Below are 12,624 nucleotides of genomic sequence, written 5' to 3'. Positions count from 1 at the left end.
CACCTGTTCTTTTTTTTTTTTTTTTTTCAAGATGGAGTCTTGCTTTGTTGCCCAGGCTGGAGTGCAGTGGTGCCATCTTGACTCGCCACAGCCTCCGCCTCCCGAGTTCAAGTGATTCTCCTGACTCAGCCTCCTGAGTAGCTGGGATTACAGATGCCCGCCACCACATCCAGCTAATTTTTGTATTTTTAGTAGCAACGGGGTTTCGCTATGTTAGTGAGGCTGGTCTCGAACTCCTGACCTCAGGTGATCTGCCTGCCTTGGCCTCCCAAAGTGCTGGGGTTACAGGTGTTAGCCACGGTGCCCAGCCAACACCTGTTCATGATTTATTAAATTTAAAAAAAAAAAAAGCTTTTTAGCCAGCTTTCACTTCTTTATAGTCTTCTGGGTTCTATAGAGGTTTAAGATAATAATTTTGTGTATTGCTTGTGCAATGTTTTTTTTTTTTTTAATAGAGACAGGGTTTCCTTATGTTGCCCACGCTGGTCTGGAACTCCTGGGCTCAAGTGATCCTCCTGCCTCGACCCCCCAAAGTGCAGGGATTACAGATGTGAACCACCATGCCTGGCTCACTTGTGCAATTTTTAAAAATTAACAAATCATGCAGAAAAACCAGCAACTTATGTCATGATCAAATTTATTACATAGGCCAGGTGTGGTGGCTCACACCTGTAATTCCAGCAGTTTGGGAGGCTGAGGTGGGCAGATTGTCTGAACCCAGGAGTTCCAGACCAGCCTGGGCAACATGGCAAAACCCCATCTTTACAAAAAAATACAAAAATTAGCTGGGCGTGGTGGCACGTGCCTGTATTCCCAGCTAATAGGGAGCCTGAGGTGGGATAATCGCTTGAGACCAGAAGGTTGAGGCTGCAGTGAGCTGTGATCACATCACTGAACTCCAGCCTGGACAACAGAGCAAGACCCTGACTCAGAAAATAAAATAAAATGGACTGGCTGCGGTGGCTCTCGCCTGTAATTCCAGACTTTGAGAGGCTAAAGCGGGCAGATCACTTGAGGTCAGGAGTTTGAGACCAGCCTGGCCAACATGGTGAAATCCCATTTCTACTAAAAATACAAAAAAAAAATTAGCTAGGTGTGGTGGCATGCACCTGTAATCCCAGCTACTCTGGAGGCTGAGGCAGGAGAATCGCTTGAACCCAGGGGGTGGAAATTGCAGTGACCTAAGATCACGCCATTGCACCCCAGCCTGGGTGACAGAGCGAGAGGCTGTCTTAAAAAAAAAAAAAAAAAAACACACACACACAAAAAAGATAAGTACAATAAAATAATGTATTACATAATGCCCAGCTTTCTATTTTTCTCTCTCTACCATCATAGCCTTTGTCATGAGGCAAAAATAACAAGAACTATTATTTCTTACTATATAGAAAATAATAGAAATGGGCCGTGCGTGGTGGCTCGAGCCTGCAATCCCAGCACTTTGGGAAGCCGAGGCGGGCAGATCACCCGAGGTCAGGAGTTCAAGACCAGCCTGGCCAACATGGCAACATGGTGAAACCCCATCTCTACTAAAAATACAAAAAAATTAGCTGGGCATGGTGGTGGGCATCTGTAATCCCAGCTACTTGGGAGGCTGAGGCAGGAGAGTCACTTGAACAGGAGGCAGAGGTTGCAGTGAGCCGAGATTGTGCCATTGCACTCCAGCCTAAGCAGCAATAGCAAAACTCCGTCTCAAAAAAAAAAAAAAGAAAGAAAGAAAAAGAAAATAGTAGAAATGTCTGGGCACAGCCAAGTGCGGTGGCTCACGCCTGTAATCCCAGCACTTTGGGAGGCTGAGGTGGGCACATCACCTGAGGTCAGGAGTTCGAGACCAGCCTGACCAACATGGAGAAACCCTGTTTCTACTAAAAATACAAAATTAGCCAGGTGTGGTGGCACATGCCTGTAATCTCAGCTACTCGGGAAGCTGAGGCAGGAGAATTGCTTGAACCCGGGAGGCGGAGGTTGCAGTGAGCAAAGATCACACCATTGCACTTCAGCCTGGGCAACAAGAGCGAAACTCTATCTCGAAAAAATAAATAAATAAATAAATAAAAATCAAAGAAGACATACATTTATATAGATCATATACGTTCATTTCTTTCTTTCTTTTTTTTTGAGACAGAGTCTCGCTCTGTCACCCAGGCTAGAGTGCAGTGGTGCCATCCTGGCTCACTGCGACCTCTGTCCCCTGGGTTCAAGTGATTTTCCTGCCTCAGCCTCCCAAGTAGCTGGGACTACAGGTGCCTGCCACCATGCCCAGCTAAATTTGTATTTTTATCAGAGACAGAGTTTCACCATGTTGGCCAGGCTGGTCTCGAACTCCTGACCTCAGGCAATCCGCCAGCCTTGGCCTACCAAAGTGCTAGTATTACAGGCGTGAGCCACTGCACCCAGCCTGATTTTTAATTAATATGCATAAACTCACATGAGAATTCTGACCATGCTGAGTATTCTCTCCTGAATTATTTAAGCCATCTCATTTCAATAAATTCACATATAAATAATTAGTTTTAATAATTTCATTATAGACAGTCTTGTGAATTCTTGAAGTTCTTAAATGAAATTTAAATGGCCATATTACGAACTGTTAACAAGTCAATGTTAAAATTTGAGGAACTCATTTTTAAAATACTAAGATACCAAGAATGTGGACATAAAGCAAGAAAAAGTTTTTCTGAATATGAAATAGAAAATAATATAAATATAACTTAGTGGCCTGGCCAATGAGATGGTTTGTAAATTTGTTGCTGAATAGGAAATGACCAGTACCCACGTCAGCAAGTGCCCACGTCAGGCTCTAATTGCACTGATGTAAAAAACAAGCCAGGCGTGGTGGCTCATGCCTGTAATCCCAGCACTTTGGGAGGCCAAGGTGGGCGGATCACCTGAGGTAAGGAGTTCCAGACCAGCCTGGCCAACATGGTGAAACCCCATCTCTGGTAAAAATACAAAAATTAGCCGGGCGTGGTGGCAGGTGCCTGTAGTCCCAGCTACTCAGGAGGCTGAGGCAGGAGAATCACTTGAACCCAGGAGGTGGAGGTTCCAGTGAGCCAAGATCACACCATTGCATTCCAGCCTGGGCAACAAGAGCGAAAACTCTGTCTCAAAACAAACAAACAAACAAAAAGCTGGACGTGGTGGCTTACACCTATAATCCCACTTTGGGAAACTGATGCAGGAGGATTGCTTCAGCCCAGGAGTTTGAGACCAGCCTGGGCAACATAGCAAGACTCCATCTCTACAAAAAAAAAAAACACTTAAAAAACAAACAAACCTCCCCCAGAAATAACTGTTATAATTGCACTGTAGGAAGGACAGGGAGCCAATATAGGGTGTAATAATGAGTAAGCTGCCACTCCAGGCAATGGGGCTCCTCCACAGGGCATCCTTTGAAAAACCCGTGGAACACTGCTCAAAATTCTATCACTGAGGGAAAAGAACACCAAAGTGTTTATCCACCAACTCATCCCTCATTGGCTGAGGAGGGCTGCTTCAAGACTTTCTCCTTGACATTTCGCATTTCTTGCCTGCTCTATGCTTGGTCAAAAACACACAGGTGGCTGTTCCCTTTAATGAGAACTGTCCACCAAAGCTTCGGAGAACATCCTGCAGGCACATTGCCCACAGGGTCTGTCACAAGTTGTGATAACTTTGTAGCACTCCAGGTGGAACAATTTGATAGTTCTCAACTTTTGTTGTTACTGTTTTTGTTTTTGGAGACAGGGTTTGTTCTATTGCCCAGGCTGGAGCACAGTGGCGTGATCACGACTTACTGCAGCCTTGACCTCACAAATTCGAGGATCCTCCCAACTCAGCCTCCCAAGTAGCTGGGACCACAGGCATGCACCACCATGCCCGGCTAATATTTTTTTATTTGTACTAGAGACAAGGTCTCACTATGTTGCCCAGGCTTTAACTTCTGCTAATCTAAACAATACTGCAATCCATCATTTTGCATATGTGCACATGTATCCACAGGGTACATTCCTAAAAGTAGAATTGCTGGGCCAAAGGGTGTATACATTTGTCATTTTGATGGATACAGTCAAATCAGGCAGCCTATGAAATCGCCTGTCTTCTACACTCTTGCCAACATTCATGTTAACACTCTGATCCTTGTCAATCTGGTAGATGAAAAAATAGTACTCATACTTTAAAATTTCATTTTAAAAAATCTAATTGAGGTTGGCATCTTTTCATGTATTTGAAAGCCATCTGTACTCCTAATAAGTTAATGAATCTACACAATGACCAATGAAAGCTGCTAATGGTACACAAAGACAACCAGGCGTCATGTGCTGCCTGCCAAGAGAACACAGCACACCCATAAAATATTCTTGCCAAAAAAATCAAGCGTGAGTCTAAGCTTCTAAATGTAATCACCATTTATAGAAAACACAAGGGACAGAGGGGCATAATACGCGACACATGGGATTGCAATTACCAAAATACAGACTGGGGGAAATCCTCAGGACAAATGACTCCATTTTTTTTCAACAAATGAAATGGAAGGGGAAGGAGGGGTAGGGAGAGAAAGAGAGACTATATATTAAAAGGTACTTTAATATATATTAGGATGAACCACTGGACTTCCACATCCAGGAAGATGGAGCAGATGTGCTTTTCCCTATTTCTCCTGCTAAGTAAAACTAAGAACCTTTGACACTGTATATAAAATAAGAATAAGAAAACTCAGGCTGGGCTCAGTGGCTTATGCCTGTCATCCCAGCACTTTGGGAGGCTGAGGCAGATGGATCACTTGAGGCCAGGAGTTTGAGACCATTCTGCCCAACATGACAAGACCCTGTATCTACCAAAAATACAAAAATTAGCCAGGCATGGTGGCTCATGCCTGTGATCCCAGCTGCTCAGGAGGCTGAGGCATGAGAATTGCTTGAATCCAGGAGGTAGAGGTTGCAGTGAGCCGAGATCATGCCATTGCACTCCAGCCTGGGCGACAGAGTGAGACTCCACCTCAAAAAAAAAAAAAAAAAAGAAGAAAAATAAAAAGAAAAGGAAACTCTGAAAAGTGGAAAGAAGGCTGACCAGCTAGGGACCTTAAGACCTGAGACACAGCCAGGCGTGGTGGCTCATGCCTGTAATCCCAGCACTTTGGGAGGCCAAGAGGGCGGATCTTGAGGTCAAGAGATGGAGACTATCCTGGCCAACATGGTGAAACCCTGTCTCTACTAAAAATACAAAAATTAGCCGGGCGTGGTGGCACGCACCTGTAATCCCAGCTACTCAGGAGGCTGAGGCAGGAGAATCGCTTCAGTCCAGGAGGCAGAAGCGTCAGTGAGCCGAGATCGTGCCACTGCACTTCAGCCTGGGCGACAGAGCAAGACTCTGTCTCAAAAAAAAAAAAAAAAAAAAAAACCCGTAATGAAATAGGTCTCATTATGTTGCCCAGGCTAATCTCAAAATCCTGGCCTCAAGCAGTCCTCCTGCCTCAACCTCCAAAAGTGTCGGGACTACAGGTGTGAGCCACCACACCCAGCCTTCAACTTCATTTTGTGTTGGTCATTTCTCCACATCTGTAGAATATTTTATTATCTGCTTACAATTCTGCCTTCTCTCCTCTTGCCTCCATGCACACCCTGGCTGTAGGATATTTTTCTGTCCATCAACATTGGGCTTGACCTTGGGTGGTAGACTGTATTTTCGAAAAATGATCTCAAAAATTTCCCCTCTTGGCCAGGTGCAGGGCTCATGCCTGTAATCCCAGCACTTTGGGAGGCTGAGGCAGGAGGATTGCTTGAGCCCAGGAGTTCGAGTCTGCAGTGAGCTATGAATGTTCCACTGCACTCCAGCCTGGGTGACAGAGCGAGGCTTGGTCTCAAAAAGAGAGGAATGAGATCATGTCCTTTGCAGGGACATGGATGAAGCTGGAAGCCATCACCCTCAACAAACTAACACAGGAACAGAAAACCAAACATCGCATGTTCTTACTCATAAGTGGGAGCTGAACAATGAAAACACATGGACACAGGGAGGGGAACAACACACACCGGGGCCTGTGGGGGCGAGGGGAGGGAGAGCATCAGGACAAATAGCTAATGCATGCGGGGCTTAATACCTAGGTGATGAGTTCATAGGTACAACAAACCACCGTGGCACATGTTTACCTATGTAAGAAACCTGCACGTTTTGCACATGTATCCTGGAACTTAAAATAAAATTAAAAAAAAAAAAAAAGAAATTTCCCTTCTCACATGCAAGCTACATTTTACAATGGGATCTTGATGTCCTCCTACTGAGTGGTGGACTCCATGTCCTCTTCCTCTTGAACCTGGGTGTACCTTTGGTAGTGCCTTGACCATTGGGCTCCAGCAGAAGTGATGCTTTTTGTCTTCTGAAGCTGAATCATAAAAAGACCATGCAGGCCAGGCACGGTGGCTCACACCTGTAATCCCAGCACTTTGGGAGGCCAAGGCGGGCGGATCACCTGAGGTCAGGAGTTCGAGACCAGCCTGGCTAACATGGTGAAACCCCATCTCTACTAAAACTCCACACAAAAAAGCCGGGCGTGGTGGTGCACGCCTCTAATCCCAGCTACTTGGGTGGCTGAGGCACCAGAATCGCTTGAACCCAGGAGGCAGAGATTGCAGTGAGCCGAGATGGCACCATTGCACTCCAGCCTGGGTGACAGAGCAAGACTCTGTCTCAAAAAAAAAAAAAAAAGAAAGACAAGGCACTTCCCCTTCGCTCTCTTGGGACCCAGCCACTGTTTTTGTTTTTGAGACTGAGTCTCGCTCTGTCTCCAGGCTGGTGTGCAGTGGTGCAATCTCGGCTCACTGCAACCTCTGCCTCTCGGGTTCAAGCGATTCTCCTGCCTCAGTCTCCCGAGTAGCTGGGACTACAGGCGCGTGCCACCACGCCCAGCTAATTTTTGTATTTTATTAGAGACAGGATTTCACTGTGTTGGCCAGGATGGTCTCGATCTATTGACCTCATGATCTGCCTACCTCAGTCTCCCAAAGTGCTGAGATTATAGGCATAAGCCACCTCGCCCGACCTCCAGCTACCATGTTTTAAGGGAGACCAAACTAGTCCACACAGATTGACCGTGGAGGGAAGCCACAAAGTGGTGTTCCAGTTGATCTCAGGTCCAGCTGTGGTCCCAGCATCAAGTACTACATATGTGAGTGAAGACACCTCCAGCCAATCCTGGCCACAGCCCTTGAGTGTTTCCAGCTGAGGCCCCAGATGTTCTAGAGCAGAGGCAAGTGGTTTCCACCATACCCGGCCCGAATCCCTGACCCACAGAATCTCTGAACATAGTAAAATAATTGTTTTATGCCACTCAGTCTCAGGTTGGTTTGTAATGCAGCAATCATAATTGGAACACCTTGGCCAGTGGAATGTGGTGCAGTTTTGTGTGTGCTTGTTTTGGGCCTGGACTTTAAGAGTGTCCCCACCCATTCCTCTGCCCTGCCAAAGTCTCAGACTTCTGCCATGAGAAGAACATGGCCTAGATGTCCACTGGTCCCAGAACAAAGAGACACACAGAATAAACTTCAGTCTAACTTTTTTTTTTCCTGAAACAGAGTCTCACTCTGTTGCCCAGGCTGGAGTAGAGTGGCACAATCTTGGTTTACTGCAACATCCACCTCTGGGTTCAATCGATTCTTGTGTCTCAGCCTCCCAAGTAGCTGGGATTACAAGCGTGCGCCAACACATCCAGCTAGTTTTTGTATTTTTAGTAGAGATGGGGTTTCTCCATGTTGGCTGGGCTGGTCTCAAACTCCTGGCTTCAAGTGATCTGCCCTGCTCAGCCTCCCAAATCCTGGGATTACAGCCGTGAGCCACCGTGCCCAGCCCTGAGCCCAACTATTATGGTCTCAATTGTGTCTCCCCCAAATTCATATGTGGATGTTCTAACCCCCAGCACCTCAGAATGGGACTGCATTTGGAGATAAGACCTTTTAAAAGAGGTGATTAAGCCAGACGCAGTGGCTCACACCTGTAATCCCAGCATTTTGGGAGGCCGAGGCGGGTGGATCATGAGGTCAGGAGTTCAAGACCAGCCTGGCCAACATAGTGAAACCCCATCTCTACTAAATATACAAAAAATTAGCCAGGTGTGGTGGTGAGCACCTGTAATCCCAGCTACTCGGGAGGCTGAGGCAGAAGAACTGCTTGAACCCAGGAGGCGGAGCTTGCAGTGAGCCGAGATCGCACCACTGCACTCCAGCCTGGGCGACAAGAGAGAAACTCTGTCTCATAAATAAATAAATAAATAATAAATAAATAAATAAAAGAGCTGATTAAGTTAAAATGCACAATAAATATTTGTTGGTTGAATGACTGTTGTCGCAACTGCTTTGCTAAATTCTTCCCTTGGGACCTAGGGCATCTATGGAGATGTGCTACTCAGACTCTTCAAGAGAACCTGCTATGAAGAGGGTAGTTGTGTGACCACCTCCAGCTGCCACACTTTCAGACCTGCTGTAGTGTTCATGCTGAGGCCATGATCTTTCTGGGCCACTCCCAACCAGGGACTGAGCACAATGGAGTTACTAGGTGTGATGGTTAACATTGAGTGTCATCTGGGCACGGTGGCTCACACCTGTAGTCCCAGCACTTTGGGAGGCCAAGGTGGGAGGATCACGAGGTCAGGAGATCGAGACCATCCTGACTAACACAGTGAAACCCCGTCTCTACTAAAAATACAAAAAATTAGCCAGGCTTAGTGGTGGGCGCCTGTAGTCCCAGCTACTCGGGAGGCTGAGGCAGGAGAATGGCGTGAACCCAGGAGGCGGAGGTTGCAGTGAGCCGAGATCGCGCCATTGCATTCCAGCCTGAGTGACAGAGCAAGATTCCGTCTCAAAAAAAAAAAAAAAAAAAAAAAGAGTGTCAACTTGATTGGATTAAAGGATGCAAAGTATTGTTCCTGGATGTGTCTTCGAGGGTGTTGCCAAAGGAGATTAATGTTTGAGTCAGTGGACTGGGAGAGGCAGACTCACCCTCAATCTGGGTAGGTACCATCTAATCAGCTGCCAACAGAGCTAGGTTAAAAGTAGACAGAGGGGCCGAGTGTGGTGGCTCATGCTTGTAATCCCAGCACTTTAGGAGGCCAACGTGGGCGGATCACCTGAGGTCAGGAGTTCAAGACCAGCCTGGCCAACATGGTGAAACCCCGTCTCTACTGAAAATACAAAACTTAGCCAGGCTGGTGGCCCATGCCTGTAATCCTAGCTACTCAGAAGGCTGAGACAGGAGAATTCCTTGAACCTAGGAGGCAGAGGTTGCAGGGAGCTGAGATCACACCACTGCACTCCAGCCTGGGAGACAGAGAGAGACTCTGACTCAAATAAATAAATAAATAAATAAATAAATAACAAAAACATGGAAATACTAGACTGGGTGAGTCTTCTGGCCTCATCTTTCTCCCATGCTGGGTGCTTCCTGCCCTCGAACATCAGACTCCAAGTTTGTTCTTCAGCTTTTGGACTCTTAGACTTATACCAGTGATTTGCCAGGGGCTCTCAGGCCTTCAGCCAGACTAAAGGCTGCACTATTGTCCTCCCTACTTTTGAGGTTTTGGGACTCAGACTGGCTTCTCCTCAGCTTGCAGAGGCCTATTGTGGGACTTCCCGTTGTGATCGTGTGAATAAATTCTCCTTAATGAACTCCCTTTCATATATACATCTATCCTATTAGTCCTATCCCTCTAGAGAACCCTGACTAATACACTAGGGATGCATTAATTTTGCCCAATACAGGACTCCTCTAGTGGGCATTACTTGCTCTGGGACTTCCCACTGGCCTAGCCAAGACTTTCTGAAAGACGCTGGGCCAGTTATCAATGTATTACCGCTCAGCTCCAAATTCACTCTGCTCTGCACATTGGAGATGAACTGAACTCCTTTACAGTGAGATGCTGAGCTTTCCAAGTAGTCAGTGCTAGAAGAGACTTTCAGGAGGAGAGGAGGTGTGTGTGTGTGTGTGTGTGTGTGTGTGTGCACGCGCTGTTCTTGTTCCTTTTTTTTGGTTGCTTAGCAGTGTGTGTGAGGACATTTAGTGGTGATCTGCCCCAGCCATGAGCCCAGTGTGCATAGCCTATAGCAACATTGCAGCCTTCAGGCCTGGGGACCATCTTCCAGCAATCCTCCTGATGCAGATGCCTCAAGCTTTAGGCCTCACATCTGCAAATGTGCCCCAATTCCACCTGCCCACCAGTCTCAGCTCCCTTAGCCCTCTGAGGGTTATTCCTGCTTACCCGGGGGACTATGGACCAGCTTTGGCCGTAGGCAAGCCACCCAACTTCTCACCATCCAGTGGGCTGCCACCAACCACACCTTCTCCAGTGAGGTCTGAGCCTCACTTGGGGAGGGCACCCCCTTCCAAGTTTATCAAGTTTATCTTTCTTTGGGGACTCTCCTTGGGTACCTTCTAAAGGTTTCTTTGCTTTTTTTTTTTTTTTTTGAGACAGAGTTTCCCTCTTGTTGCCCAGACTGGAGTGCAATGTCGTGATCTTGGCTCACTGCAACCTTCACGTCCTGGGTTCAAGCGATTCTTCTGCCTCAGCCTTCCGAGTAGCTGGATTAAAGGCATGTGCCACCACGCCTGGCTAATTTTGTATTTTTAGTAAAGACAGGGTCTCTCCACATTGGTCTGGCTGGTCTCAAACTCGCAACTTAGGTAATCCACCCGCTGCGGCCTCCCAAAGTGCTGGGATTACAGGCGTGAGCCGCTGTGCTCGGCCTTTGCCTATTTATTTATTTATTTTTGAGACAAGGTCTTGCTCTGTTGCTCAAGCTAGAGTGCAGTGGCGCAATCTTGGCTTATTGCAGCCTCCGTTCCCCAGGTTCAAGCAATTCTCCTGCCTCAGCCTCCTGAGTAGCTGGGATTACAGATGTGTGCCACTATGCCCGGCTAATTTTTGTATTTTTAGTAGAGACAGGGTTTCCATGTTGGCCAGGCTGGTCTTCAACTCCTGATCTCAGGTGATCTGCCCACCTCAGCCTCCCAAAGTGCTGGGATTACAGGCATGAGCCACCACACCTGGCCTTCGCATCTTTATGGTTACTTTCCTGTGTAAGATTAATAATTTTTTTATATTAAACAACCCGTTTAAATTGCTTTGTGGTTTCTGTCTCCTGATGGGACTCAGAATGATCCAGAGGCCCTGAAGTCTGAGGCTGTTCCTATGTAATTCTTTCTTCCCTTCTTTTCTTCCACAGGTGTCAGATCTGCACCGCAGTCTGAAGTTCTCCCAACCTACTCCTGCTTCCTCTCTCCTTTATCTCTCACAGGCATCACCCCCAATAAATCTCTTCACATGGTTAATTCCTTCTTGGCATTTGCTTCTCAAAGAACCCAAATGGTCACAGCTTCCCATCACACTTAGAATAAAATCCCCCAGCGCTTTGAGAGGCTGAGGCAGGAGGATCACTTGAGGCCAGGAGTTCCAGACCAGCCTGGGCAACATAGTGGAGCCCTGTCTCTACCAATAAAAAAGGCTGGGCGTGGTGGCTCATGCCTGTAATCCCAGCACTTTGGGAGGCCGAGGCGCGTGGATCACGAGGTCAGGAGGTCGAGACCATCCTGGCTAACATGGTGAAACCCCATCTCTACTAAAAATACAAAAAATTAGCCGGGCATGGTGGCAGGCACCTGTAGTCCCAGCTACTTGGGAGGCTGAGGCAGGAGAATGGTGTGAACCCGGGAGGCAGAGCTTGCAGTGAGCCGAGATCGCACCACTGCACTCCAACCTGGGCGACAGAGCGAGACTCCATCTCAAAAAAAAAAAAAAAAAAAAAAAATTAGGCTGGGCGTGGTGGCGGGCACCTGTAATCCCAGCACTTTGGGAGGCTGAGGGAGGTGGATCACCTGAGGTCGGGAGTTCGAGACCAGCCTGACCAACATGGAGAAACCCCACCTCTACTAAAAATACAAAATTAGCTGGGCATGGTGGCGCATGCTTGTAATCCCAGCTACTCGAGAGGCTGAGGCAGGCAGGAGAATCAGTTGAACCCGGGAGGCGGAGGTTGTGGTGAGCCGAGATTGCACTCCAGCCTGGGCAACAAGAGTGAAACTCCATCTCAAAAAAGAAAAAAAAATAGCTGGGCATGGTGGTGCATACCTGTACCACTACTTGGGAGGTTGAGGTGGGAGGATCACTTGAGCTTGAGAATTCGAGGATGCAGTGAGCCATGATCATGCCATTGCACTCCAGCCCGGGTGACAGAGTGAGACCCTACCGAAAAAAAAGAAATGAAATACTACCTCTTCCTAGAGGCCTTTATCTACCACCCCCCAATCCCCTTTATCTTGTCCCCTCATGCTGCTTTGTTTTGTTTCTTTTTGGCACTTATTACCATGTAACCTACAAGTTATTGCACTTATTTATTCATTTTTCTATCTCCCCGCATAGAGGAATGTCTCCTCCATGAGGCCAAGGTCTTTGCCTGTTTGTTCACTGCTGCATCCGCAGGGCCCAGGACCTGGATTAGAACCTGGCACACAGTAGGTGCTCAATAAGTTTTTTTTTTTTGGAGATGGAATCTCGCTCTGTCGCCCAGGCTGCAGTGCAATGGTATGATCTCGGCTCACTGCAACCTCTGCCTCCTGAGTTCAAGCGATTCTCCTGCTTCAGGCTCCTGAGCAGCTGGGGCT

The sequence above is a fragment of the Pongo pygmaeus genome, chromosome 21 (genome assembly GCF_028885625.2).
Source record: "Pongo pygmaeus isolate AG05252 chromosome 21, NHGRI_mPonPyg2-v2.0_pri, whole genome shotgun sequence".
Classification (NCBI taxonomy): domain Eukaryota; kingdom Metazoa; phylum Chordata; class Mammalia; order Primates; family Hominidae; genus Pongo; species Pongo pygmaeus.
This window is presented reverse-complemented; position numbering follows the sequence as displayed.